We start from the raw sequence: 12,816 nt of genomic DNA, 5'->3' as shown, positions 1-12,816 counted from the left end.
AAATCTTAAAATATTAGTTCTCGAAACTTAAACTTTGATCTCATGGAGAATAAATGACTTCTTTAAAACTTAGAGCTTATAGAACTTTGGGACTTAGGAAACTTTTATCTTAATTAGGGTAGGAGACTACTTTGGGAGTTTCTCTTAACCGATATAAACCATGTGAGACACATGGAGTCCAACGTCTTGCCCACATACTTTAGATTTTAACCTTAGATAAATAAGCTTGCTTATGGCTCTTTTTTGAACTCTTGAGTGAGGGTTCTTAAAGCTTTTGACTAGGGAACTTTGAATCTTAACTCAATTTGCAGAAATTATGGTTGAATCTTGAAGTTCTTGGAGAAGGAATTGAGTTTGCTCTTGAGGGATAAAACCCTGGGTCTTGATGTTTTTAATGGATATGAAGTTATTTGCTTCGTTCTGAATATATCTAAGTGTTAAAAGGGTGGTAAAAGACCAAAAGTCCTTTTAAAAACAACTTAAAAATACTGAACGGGGTCTACGATGGTTGGTCCGACGGTTCATCGTACTGACCGTCGCACCTGGACCAGAATAGGGCTTCACTGCCTCGTCTGCAATGGCTTAGACGATGGTCCGTCGCTAGCTCGATGGTATGTCAGCCTAACTATCACACTTAGCCAGAGAGTTGACTCACTGCCTCAGCTACAATGGTCCGTCGCTAGCTTGATGGTCCGTCGGACCTTTCCATCGCACCTGGGCAGTTCAGACTGCTCTCTGTAAAACATCCATATCTTTCTATTCCGAAGTCAGATTTTGACAAAAAGGGTATCATTGGGAAGATAATTCAATTTCCCACATGATAAAAAGTCTTTTTTTTTTAATGAAAACTCTATATGGTTTAAACACTAATCAATTTGGAAGTCATTCCTAATTTTTTTAGAGATAGAATAAGGCTTCACTTGACATGTTCTAAAGGTTTAGACTATGAAGGAAATTTACGGGGTCTTGCAATATCTCCCCCTTGGAAACATTCCTCAAATGTCTCTAGTTAGACTAAAATAATAAGTAACTAAAGATGCATAGCTGAAACAAATGGCTAAACCGGCTTTAAATCTTTCTAAACTTTTTAATACTATGGGAAGTGCAAGAACTTACACAGGAATAGATACATAGCTGAACTTTGATTGGAAAGGAACTAAAGTAAGGAAGAATAATACCTTCGGCTTGATCTGAACTCACGGAGAAGAGGTGCGGGTACTTGGATCACATATTTGCTTCCGCTTCCCAAGTAGCGCCCTCAACTGAGTGATTCCGCCACAAAACTTTGACCAAGGGAACTTCTTTGTTCCTTAGTCTACCGACCTGGTAATTAGGATCTCAATCGAAATCTCATCAAATGAAAGACTAGTCTGAATATCTGAGCTCTCTAAAGGATCTACTACAACGGAATCACCAATCTGCTTCTTAAGCATAGAGACATGAAAGATAGGATGGATAGATGACAACTCTGCAGGTAACTCAAATTCATAAGATACTTTTCCAACATAGCTCAAAACTCTATAAGGGCCAACATAACGGAGACTAAGCTTCCCTTTTTTCCCAAATCTTTTCACCCCTTTCATGGATGAAATCTTCAAGTACACCAAATCACTCACCTCAAACTTAAGATCTCTTCTCCTCACATCGGCATATGACTTTTGACTACTCTAAGCTATCTTCAACCTTTCCCTAATCAACCTAACTTTCTCCATAGCCTCAAACACTGCATCACGCCCAATCACAGCAGTTACACCAGCTTCGAACCAACCTATGGGTGATTTACATCTTCTCCCATACAAATCCTCAAACGGTGCCATCCAGATGATAGAGTGATAACTATTGTTATAGGCAAACTCAATCAATGGTAAGTGATCATCCCAACTACCTTTCAAATCAAGGTTACTCACTCTCAACATATCTTTTAAACTCTGGATGGTCCTCTCAGCCTAACCATCTGTCTGCGTATGAATAGCAAAACTCAAATAAACTTGGGTACTAAGACCCTTATTAAAGCTTTTTAAAACTGTGAAGTAAACTGAGTACCCCTGTTCGAGATGATGGACAAGGGAACTCCATGCAACCTGACTAACTCTCGGATATACAATCTAGCTTAATCCGCAACAGTATAAGATGTATCCACTGGTAGAAAATATGCAGAATTAATCAACCAATCTACAACAATCCAAATAGAATCATGATGACGGCGCAAAGGAGGTAAACTAGTCACGAAATCCATATTTACCTCTTCCCACTTCCATGTGGGTATACCAAACTCTTGTAACTTACCGCTAGGTCTTTGGTGCTCTACATTAACCCATTGGCAAGTTTCACACTTTGTCACAAACTATGCTATATCTTTATTCATGCCACTCCACCAATAGATTTCCCGCAAGTCGCGGTACATCTTGATAGTGCCTGGATAAATAGAATGTCATACGCCATGCACTTCAGCCATAATTCTCTGCCTTAGATCATCAACACAAAGAACACATAATCTACCCTGCATTCTCATCACACTATCTCCCCCTTAGGAGAAAACCTCTACCATCTGGTCCTTAACCAACTCCTTTAGTCTGACTAAACTAGGATCCTTGTCTTGCTTCTTCTTTGCTTTTGAAACTAAAGAGGATTCGAAACTACTTTGAACCCAAACATTACCTTCAGTGGAGTCAAGCAACCTAACACCCAGCCTAGCCAAAAGATGCATTTCACAAGCCAATTCTTTTTTATCTTCCTCCACATAGGTCACACTACCCATACATAATCTACTAAGGGTGTCTTCCACTACATGCTCATACCATAATCTTTTAGCAACTCTAACCATCTCCTCTAGTAATGATTCAACTCCATCTGAGAAAACACATACTGCAAGCTTTTGTGGTCCGTAAACACATCAACATAAACACCATATGAATAGTGTCTCCATATTTTCAAAGCAAAAAACACAGCAGCTAATTCAAGATCATGGGTTGGGTAATTCTTTTCATACGGCTTCAACTGTCTAAAGGCATAGGCTATAACCTTACCTCTCTGCATCAACACACAACCCAAACTAGCTCTTAAGGCATCAGAATAAACCATAAAACTATCCATACAATCAGGCAAAGTCAACACAGGGGCTGAGGTAAGTTGAGTCTTCAACTCCTAAAAAGTCTTCTCATAGAAATCTGACCAAAGGAACTTAACTTTCTTTTGGGTCAACCAGTTATGGGGAACGCAATAGAAGATAAACCTTTAAAAAATGGTGGTAGTACCCAGATAGACCCAAGAAATTTCTAATGTTAGACAGAGAAATAGGTCTAGGCCAATTTCTTACAGCTTCTGTCTTTTGGGGATCAGCCCTAATGCCTTCGGCTGAAATAACATGACCTAGAAAGGCTACTGATCTTAGACAAAATTCATATTTGTTGAATTTGGCTAACAACTGGTAATCTCCAAGAGTCTGCAGGACAATTCTAAGATGATTCGCATGGTCATTATCAGTAAGGGAGTAAACAAGGATATCATCTATGAACATTATGACAAACATATCAAGATACTACTTGAACACTCGATTCATGAGGTTCATGAAAGCCACTTAAGAATTGGTTAGCTCAAAAGAAATGACTAAGAACTCAAAGTGGCCATAACGGGTTTGGACGATTGTCTTTGGAATATCACACTCTCTTACTTTAAGTTGATGATAGTCGGATCTAAGGTCTATCTTCGAGAAGTAAATTGAACCTTGCAACTGATCAAATAAATCATCAAATCTAGGAAGAGGGTACTTATTCTTGACTGTGACCTTATTAAGCTGACGATTGTCAATGCACATACGCAAAGAACCATATTTCTTTTGCACAAACAGGACAGGTGCACTCCAAAGAGAAACACTGGCCTTATGAAACCATTATCTAAAAGATTTTTGGGTTGCTCTTTCAACTCTTTAAGCTCTGCAAGTGCTATATGGTAGGGAGGAATAGAAATAGGTTGAGTGTCGGGAAAAAGATTAATCCCTAATTCTATCTCTCTATCGGAGGGTACCCGTGGGAGATCTTTCAAAAAAACATCAAGAAACTCATTAACAATGTTAACCGACTGAATAGTTGGAACCTCGGATTTAGTGTCTTTAAATTTAACTAGATGATAGTGCAACCTTTGGACATTAGCTTTTTGGCTTTGAGATAGGCAATAAAATGGCTCTTGGGAGATACTGAACTCCCGAACCACTTAAAAACTGGTTCATCGGGAAACTAAAATTTTACCACATGGGTATGACAGTCTATAGATGCATTACAAGAATGAAGCTAATCCATACCCAGAATAAGATAAAAATCCACCATGTCCAACTCAATCAAATCAGTAAGTATGATTCTATGAAGAACGGTAACAGGACAATTTTTACACACTTGCTTAGTAACAACTGACTCCCCCACTAGAGTAGAAACTAGGAAAGGCTCGGGAATCTTTTTGGGACTCATTTTAAAATTCACAGCTACAAGTAAGGTCATATAGAAAAACTTAACCCAGGGTCTAACAACATATAAATATCTAAGTTAAGGATATGGAGCATACCAGTAACAACATCAGGAGAATCCTCATATTCCTGATGGGATGGTAAGGTATAAAATTTGTTCTAGCGCTGACCGCCAGCAGTACTGGATGAAGCACCCTGAGGAGGGGCTGGATAGGATAAAGGAGTTGGGGCACTAGTAGCCTGAGTCTGAGGTCGCACTTCTCTGTTCCTCTGGCTATCATGCAAGCACTCTCTAAGTCTATGTCCCATCTTGCCACAACCAAATAAACCTCTCTGTTTGGCCAAACACTCATGGGGATGGGTCCTATCACATTTAGTATAAGAAAGATAATTAGGCCTGTTACTTACACTGTTCTGCGGCCTAGATATAGAAGGCCTATTCCCTTGTTTCTGCCTATTTCTGGGCATGGGAGCACTAGCTGATGAAGGTGCTAGAATAGATGAATGACTCTAAAACTGAGGGTATTTCTCTCCATGGGACCTAGCCTGACCGTACCCATGCTGCTCGAATCTAGCCCACTTGTTTCCCCTCACTCTATCTCTTTTCTTTATCTTGTCTGCCTCTATCTGTTAGGCATGCATCATTAGTCTGGACAAATATATATCCCTATTAAGCATAACAATCCTACAATCTTTCAGCACTAAACAATTCACATCTGTCATGAACTTGCTTATACTAGTTTGGGTGTCAGCCATCAAATTAAGAGCATGCTTGGCTAATTGGTTAAACTTTAAGAAGTACTCTATAACAGTCATGGATCCCTGTCACAAGTTCATAAACTCTTCTATTTTATCTTCCCTCATCTCTAACAGGAAGAACTTGTCCAAGAATGCATCCTGGAACACCTGCCAAGTAATAGGGACAACATCTTCCCCTCTATTCTTCCTCCATGCAATAACCCAATCATACGTAATGTCTTTCACATGATAAGATACCAGCTCTACAGTCTCTTTCTCAGAAATATACACGACTTGGGTGATTTTCTTTACCTCTTAAAGATACAACTGCGGGTCCTCACCAACCTTAGACCTATAGAACTCTGGCGGATTCATCTGCATGAAATCACGAATTCTAGCAGTAGCTAAGTCACCTCTCTACTGATGTGGAACTGTGCCCTGGTTATTGGCCTGAACATTCACTGTGATTGCTTGGGCTAATACCTGAAAGGCTGCCCAAAATTCAGCATGAGACACAGTCTTATTTAACGGATCAACGCGCTAAGGTTGTTCATCATTATTTATGCGGGCATTCACTCTTCATGGAGGCATTTTTTGAAATAACAGAGTATGAATTAATAGATGAGAGAGATATAACTATAAGCATGATAGATTCTAAATGAAAGAGATGACTTTTTCCTAAAACGTGTTGTAACCCCTTGCTCATAAATGTGGCGCTCTACACACCATGATCAAGACTTTATTTAACGCGGCTTGTCAGATTCCCTAGGACTCCATAAACCTTAGGCTATAATACTAAGTTTGTAATGCCCCAAAATACCATCTCGAGATGTCACACTATGCTTAAGGCTATAAATAGCCCTAAGCTAACCCTTTGAGCTGTTACTACTTCTAATACTTTTTTTAGGATAAATAAGGTAAATAATAATACTTTATTGTGTCAACTATAATCCAAAATAATTGGAAATAATGTTTGAAAAGCAAAAATACTAATAGTCTGGAACACAACTTCAACTGACGGTCTAGTCTGACAAAGACTCTACTACTCAAACTGGAGAGCTATTGGGACAGACCCTAAAAGACTCGTAATGATGTAAAAGTAAAACTCAAAATGCTATGAAAGTGGAAAAGCTGCAAATATAGGTCCTTGAACCATGAGGACTCACCAAGGATAAGGATGTGGATAAGGTGCTCGGACATCACTGTCACTACTGGGACTGAGAACCTGAACCTACAATATGAAACAATGTAGCACACAGACGTGTATGTGGATCAGTACTTTGAGGATGTATTGACTATAAGGGGGTGCATGCATTAATCAAGACAGTAGTATCAATCTTAAAAGAAATCGTTGATGCAGCTATAAATGACTCGCATACCTTAAATAAAACTGAAAATTGAATGTCATAAATCATGTATAGTAAGGCACAAATCATCAATCTTGTGAGTCATTATATTAGTTCTAAAACCCATATTCTCCATCTTATTCTCAAAATAGGCAAGCAAGAGAAATCTTAAAATATTAGTTCTTGAAACTTGAACTTTGATCTCATGGAGAATAAATGACTTCTTTAAAACTTAGAGCTTATAGAACTTTGGGACTTAGGAAACTTGTATCTTAATTAGGGTAGGGGACTACTTTGGGAGTTTCTGTTAACATACATAAATCATGTGAGCCACATGGAGTCCAACATCTTGCCTACGTTGGGGAGAGTTGTTCTATCCTTGCCATCGGAGTAGAAGCTTAGTGTTAGTAATCACTTATCTTAACACTCTTGGGGTAAATCAGAAACTTATGGGGGCACATAGTTCTAGGGTATGAGACCTTGAAATCATAACCAACTCGATGCTAAATACTACTCCCATACTTAAGCTCAGAACTTTTAGGAAATCCACCATAAAATAACTCAAGGGTCCATAATAAAGACCAAATATACTTCTCTTGTCTTTAAAGTGTAACTAGTGTGGACTCCTATCTTAGCTTAGACCCAAAAGGGTCAAACCGTAACTTAGAATCTTAAAATAACATAGCTATGGGGTACTTATGACTCAAACAATCTTGAACAACAATCTTAAAAAGGGGGTCTATTAACCCAAATTGTAATTCTCAAGTCAACATATCAAAATTCATGCTTAAAAATGCAATTACTCGTAAGGTATCTTGAAATCTATAATTTTTATCTATAGGCATGGAATACAACTAATATCATGTAATTCAACTGTCAATTCATGGTAAATATCAAAATCTTGCAATTAATGGAAATAGGTATAAACCCTAACTTGATTTTCATGGAAAAATCTCATAAATTACAGAAATGTGTAATTTAAAGTAAGCTTTTAGGCACAAGGGTGAAAGGGTTGCCCTTGTTCAAACCCCCCATACCTTAGATTTTGACCTTAGATGAATAAGCTTGCTTGAGGCTCTTTTTCGAACTCTTAAGTGAGGGTTCTTGAAGCTTTTGACTAGGGAACTTTAAATCTTAACTCAATTTGCAAAAATTATAGTGGAATCTTGAAGTTCTTAGAGAAGGAATCGAGTTTTCTCTTGAGGGAGGAAAACCTAGGTCTTGATGTTTTTGACGGATATAAAGTTATTTGCTTCATTCTGAATATATCTAAGTGTTAAAAGGGTGGAAAATGACCAAAAATTCCTTTTAAAAATATTGAACGAGATCTTCGATGGTTGGTGCAATGGTCCATCGCTGGGTCGACTATTCGTCGGAGTGACCATCATACCTGGACCAGAATAGGGGTTCACTGCCTCTTCAGTGATGGCTTAGGTGACGATCCTTCACTAGCTTGATGGTCCGTCGACCTAACCGTCACACTTAGCCAGAGAGTAGACTCACTACCTCAGCTTCGATGGTCTGGGCGATAGTCCATCGCTAGCTTAATGGTCCGTCGCACCTCTCCATTGCACCTTGGTAGTTTAGACTGCTCTCTATAAAACATCCATAAATTTCTCTTCTGATGTCGTATTTTGACGAAAAGGGTATTATATTCAATTTTCCACACGATAAAAAGTCATTTTTAGGAAAACTCTATACGGTTTAAACACTTATCACTTTGGAAGTCATTTCTAAATCTTTTAGAGATGGAATAAGGCTTCACTTGATATGTTCTAAAGTCTTAGACTATTAGGGAAATTTACGGGGTCGTACAATATGCCATGACTTCATGGCACTTTCGATGCTTAAAATTTGACAATATGCAAGTACTTAGGTTTTTTTGGTAGATATGATTTTTTTTTCTATTTTGCAGGGAACTAGGTTTTGAAGCTTAGCATGAAGTAAAGGAGTCAAGATTATAGAAAAACCCAGCTACAAGGCTACCTACGTACGTCGTTAGCACCTACGTGGCATAGGTACCTTGGTAGGTTTCAGAGAATCAGAAGCTGAAGATTGTTGATTGTTACCTATGAGGGATTACCTACAGCCCATAGGTACTACCTACGATGCCATAGGTGCCAGTATAATTTCAGAGATTTGAAGTATAGAGAAGTTGATTTTGACAAAAGTCTTTTGGTACCTATGATGGGAAACCTACGGGATGTAGGTACCACCTATGCCTTGTAGGTACCAATATAAGAGAAGAAGCTGCAGAATTTAAGACTTTGTAACCTATTATGGCTATATACGTGGCATAGGTGCAACCTATGTCCCATAAGTGGCGTCGTATGTGGCCACCGACTTAGTTTTCCATGTACTTTTTGGTTTAGATTTCCAGGGCTTTTGTGTACTCTATAAATACTCTTATGATGATTTCAGTCAGTTTACACACATACTATTCACAAATATATATTTGATTCTAAGATTGACTTTGATCATTGCATCTCTTTGTTCTTTGTTTTTGTTTGATTAATTGATTTGAGACTTTGGGTTTTATTCTTCATTGTTGTAAGATTACTTATTTGCTTTATTTAGTGAATTCAATGGATCGTTTTGCTATTATAAGTGGCTAATTCCCTAAGCTAAAGTTCTAGGAACCCTGGCAGAATAACTAAGTAGGGGAAGTGTGAGATTATTCTATATTATTTTTTACACTTGCATTGTGATCTTTTAATTAATTGATTTCTTAGTGTTGAACAACTCTAAGAACCCACCTATATTCGAGATCGTCCTCACAAGAGAGGTTGAGATTGGGAAAAGAAGATTGTAATAGTGATTCGATACTATCAACCCTCATCTAGTAACTTGATACCCCCAAGGTGATAGTTAAATTGGGATCAAGACAAGGGTTACTAATGTGACACCTTGAGACTCACAAGATGAAGGTTAAGATTCACCAACACATTCACAGGACAGTTGGTAATACCTAGCTTGTCTAATTATGCATGTATGGTGATGAGATAGTTGGATTGTGCATGATAAACCTAATGAGTTAGTAAGCCAGGGGGAAAACATTGCTAAAGTTTGTCTCAAATTATTTATAACAAAAAAATTCATAACTTATTAATTTTACAGTATACAACATATTGCCCCTATTTAATTTTCTACACTTTTGGCTACTTCAGCAAGTTTGAGAAATAGATTCTTCCTATTTCCTGTGGGTTTGACCCTAACCTAACTGGATACTATAATTTGCCAACGACCACATTTTATCTTCTTGGAGGGTATAGTTAGGACGATAATGCAAAATTTAATGTCGCCCAAACAATACTCTCTAAGAAGATACAATGCAGTCGTTGTCAAATTATAGTAACCCAATAAGGTTGGTGTCTACCCCACAGAGAATCGGTGAATCTATCTCTCGAACTTGCTAAAGTAGAAAGAAGTACAAAAAATTAAATAGGGGGAATTTTTTGTAAGCTGTAAGTGTAACAAGTTGCAAATGCTTTTGATTTTAAACAATATGAGACAAATACTAGTACTATGTTTTCCCTAGCTTCTTAACCCATTAGGTTTATCGTACTCAATCCATCTGTCTCACCATCACACATGCAGAATCTAAAAACTTAGGAATTACCAACTATCTTGTGAACGTATTGATAAATCTCACCCTTCACCTTGTGAGGATTAAGGTGTAGCCTTACTAACTCTTTTCTTAGATCTCAGATTATCTATCACCTTCTGGGTATCAAGTTATTGGACAAGGTTGTTATCCTTGAATACTTTCTCAATCTCAACCTCTCTCGTCAAGACGATCTTGAATATATGCGGGATCTTAGAGTTTTCCACCACTAAGAAAGCAATAAAACTGAAGAAGATCGTAATGCAAGTGTAAACAATGATCTAGAAGAATCTCACACTTCCCCTACTTAGTTATTCTTCAAGGGTTCCACAACCCTAGCTAAGGGAATTAGTTGCTCATAGTTTCAAAACAATCTATGGAACTCAATAAGGAAATAATAGAAGTAATCTCACAATAATGAAGAATAAAACCCAAAGCCTCAAATCAATTAATAAAGGCAAAATACTCTTCTAGACCCTTGTACTATGTCGGTTTTGTAAGTTCGATACTTGTACTTACAAGTTTGTCATTTGGACCCCTAAACCCACTGAAAAATAATATTTTAAACCCTTTTTTGGTGAGTGTAATAGACTCTCTCCACGTCAGCTGCCACATCTGCTACATTTGCCACGTCATCTGCCACATCATTTTAAAAATAATAATAATAATAATAATAAAGTATTACATTAAATTCCAAGTCATTTTTAAAATGCTAAATAACAAATTACATATTAAAATTAATTTAACTAAATAAGAATAATTTATAATTGTAGAATAATTTGAATAATCATGTTTTTGTTTTTGCTCACAAATTAAACATCAAATCTATTCCAAAACATCAAATTCTTCAAATCCATTCCATTCTTGATAGAGATTCCAAAACGTAAGAGATTCAAATTCAAATTAGAAACTTATCAAATCCATTCCAAGTACAAAGAGATTAAAAGATCAAAAGTCAATCATAGAATCAAATATATATGTTTGGGAATAGTATGAGTGCATAAATTGACTAAAAATATCATAAGAGTATTTATGGAGTAAAAAAAACCCTGGAAATCTAAACCAAAACGTAAAGGGAAAACTAAGTCGGTAGCCACCTAAGATGCCACGTACAAGCATCGATGACACCTATGCCTCGTAGGTGGCCATCATAGGTGACAGGGTCTTCAATTTTGTATCTTTCTCTCTTTTACTGGTACCGATAAGGTGATGTTGGGCATATTTATACGTCTAAGCACCATAACTTACCCATGTTTTAGCTAAGTTTTGAGGATAAAATACATAATTCTTGCACTTTTAGTCTATTTTTAGTTAAGTGAGCTGACCTATGTGATTAGCATGCTTTTCAGGTACTAACGAGGAAGATTTCAGCACTTTGGGGACCTGTGGATAGCAAAGGAAAACTTCACATAAAAAGGAAAGCAACTCTTGGACTGAATGTGATGCATGGGAACTTTTTCCCGGGCAAACTCAATATTTTTAAACAGTTAAGGATACAGTAGCAATTTATTAGAGAAGGATGTTATTAAAAGCATTATTGCTGAATTTTTAGGGAAATTGACATTCGGTATTATTTTGAAAACAAGAGAAAACGGCTTAGCTTGAGGACACAGAGAGAGAAACGCGTTTCTCTCTTATTTTCACTAGTCATCTTTATCACCAAGATCATTCTAAGTTTTGGTATGATGAATATTTCTAGTTTGATTTCTATTTTATTCATGAGTAGCTAAGTTTAATTGTTAGGGTTATGGAAACCTTGTAGTATACTCTCTATTGCTATGGGTTTTTGAATTTATGATGTGTTAATCCACTTATACCATTACTCTCTTCATTTTGATTGAATTCTCATGGTTGCAAACATAGGGAATATGCCATTATAGCAATAACTTGTTCGATAGAAAAGTTACTGTTTGGAAAAGAGAGTGTGATGAGAAAATAGGGTTTCCAACCTCTATTTTACACGTTAATGCCCTAGCAGGATTAACTTCTTGGAGAGTTCGTACAATTTGTTGTACACTTTGGATTCGAAAGAACTAAGCTGAATAAATCCTTGATGGTTGAAAAACACTTGGATATAGAATTAGAATACATCTCTCTATAAGTGCATGTATGTATAAAATCTGTATTACTCATAGTTAATAGAGAGGTAGAAGATACAAGGTGAACATAACCCTAACTTGTCATTCTCTGTGATCAAATATTGTTACACATATCACCTAATTGTTACACTGATAATATTATTGTGCACCTAAACTGAAACCCCCCTTTACTTTGGAACCTTCGATCAACAATCTAATAATAATCGCAATACTTAGTAATCATAGTATTCCCTGTGGGATTCGACACCCAACCCAGTTGGGTTCTATATTTGAAAGCGACCGCTTGCACTTTCTAACGAGAGTTGTAATTTGGGCGTATCAAATTTTGGCGCCGTTGCCGGGGAATACGGTTGTCAACTAAGTTTGTGATAGTTAATAGACCTTTGGTCAAAGATTCTCAAATTTTACTTTTTGTTTGTTGTTTTTGTTTTGTTCAGGTTTAGTGGATTGCATGCCAAATACACAGAGATCTAGTCAGCCATTATTACCTATAAATCCTGAACCACATCTTATTGGCAGAATGGATGCGCAACGAGACCTTGAAAGGATAGCTACTCAACAGGAGCAGGCTAG

The sequence above is a fragment of the Capsicum annuum genome, chromosome 4, assembly GCF_002878395.1.
Source record: "Capsicum annuum cultivar UCD-10X-F1 chromosome 4, UCD10Xv1.1, whole genome shotgun sequence".
Classification (NCBI taxonomy): domain Eukaryota; kingdom Viridiplantae; phylum Streptophyta; class Magnoliopsida; order Solanales; family Solanaceae; genus Capsicum; species Capsicum annuum.
Note: the sequence above shows the minus strand (reverse complement) of the source record.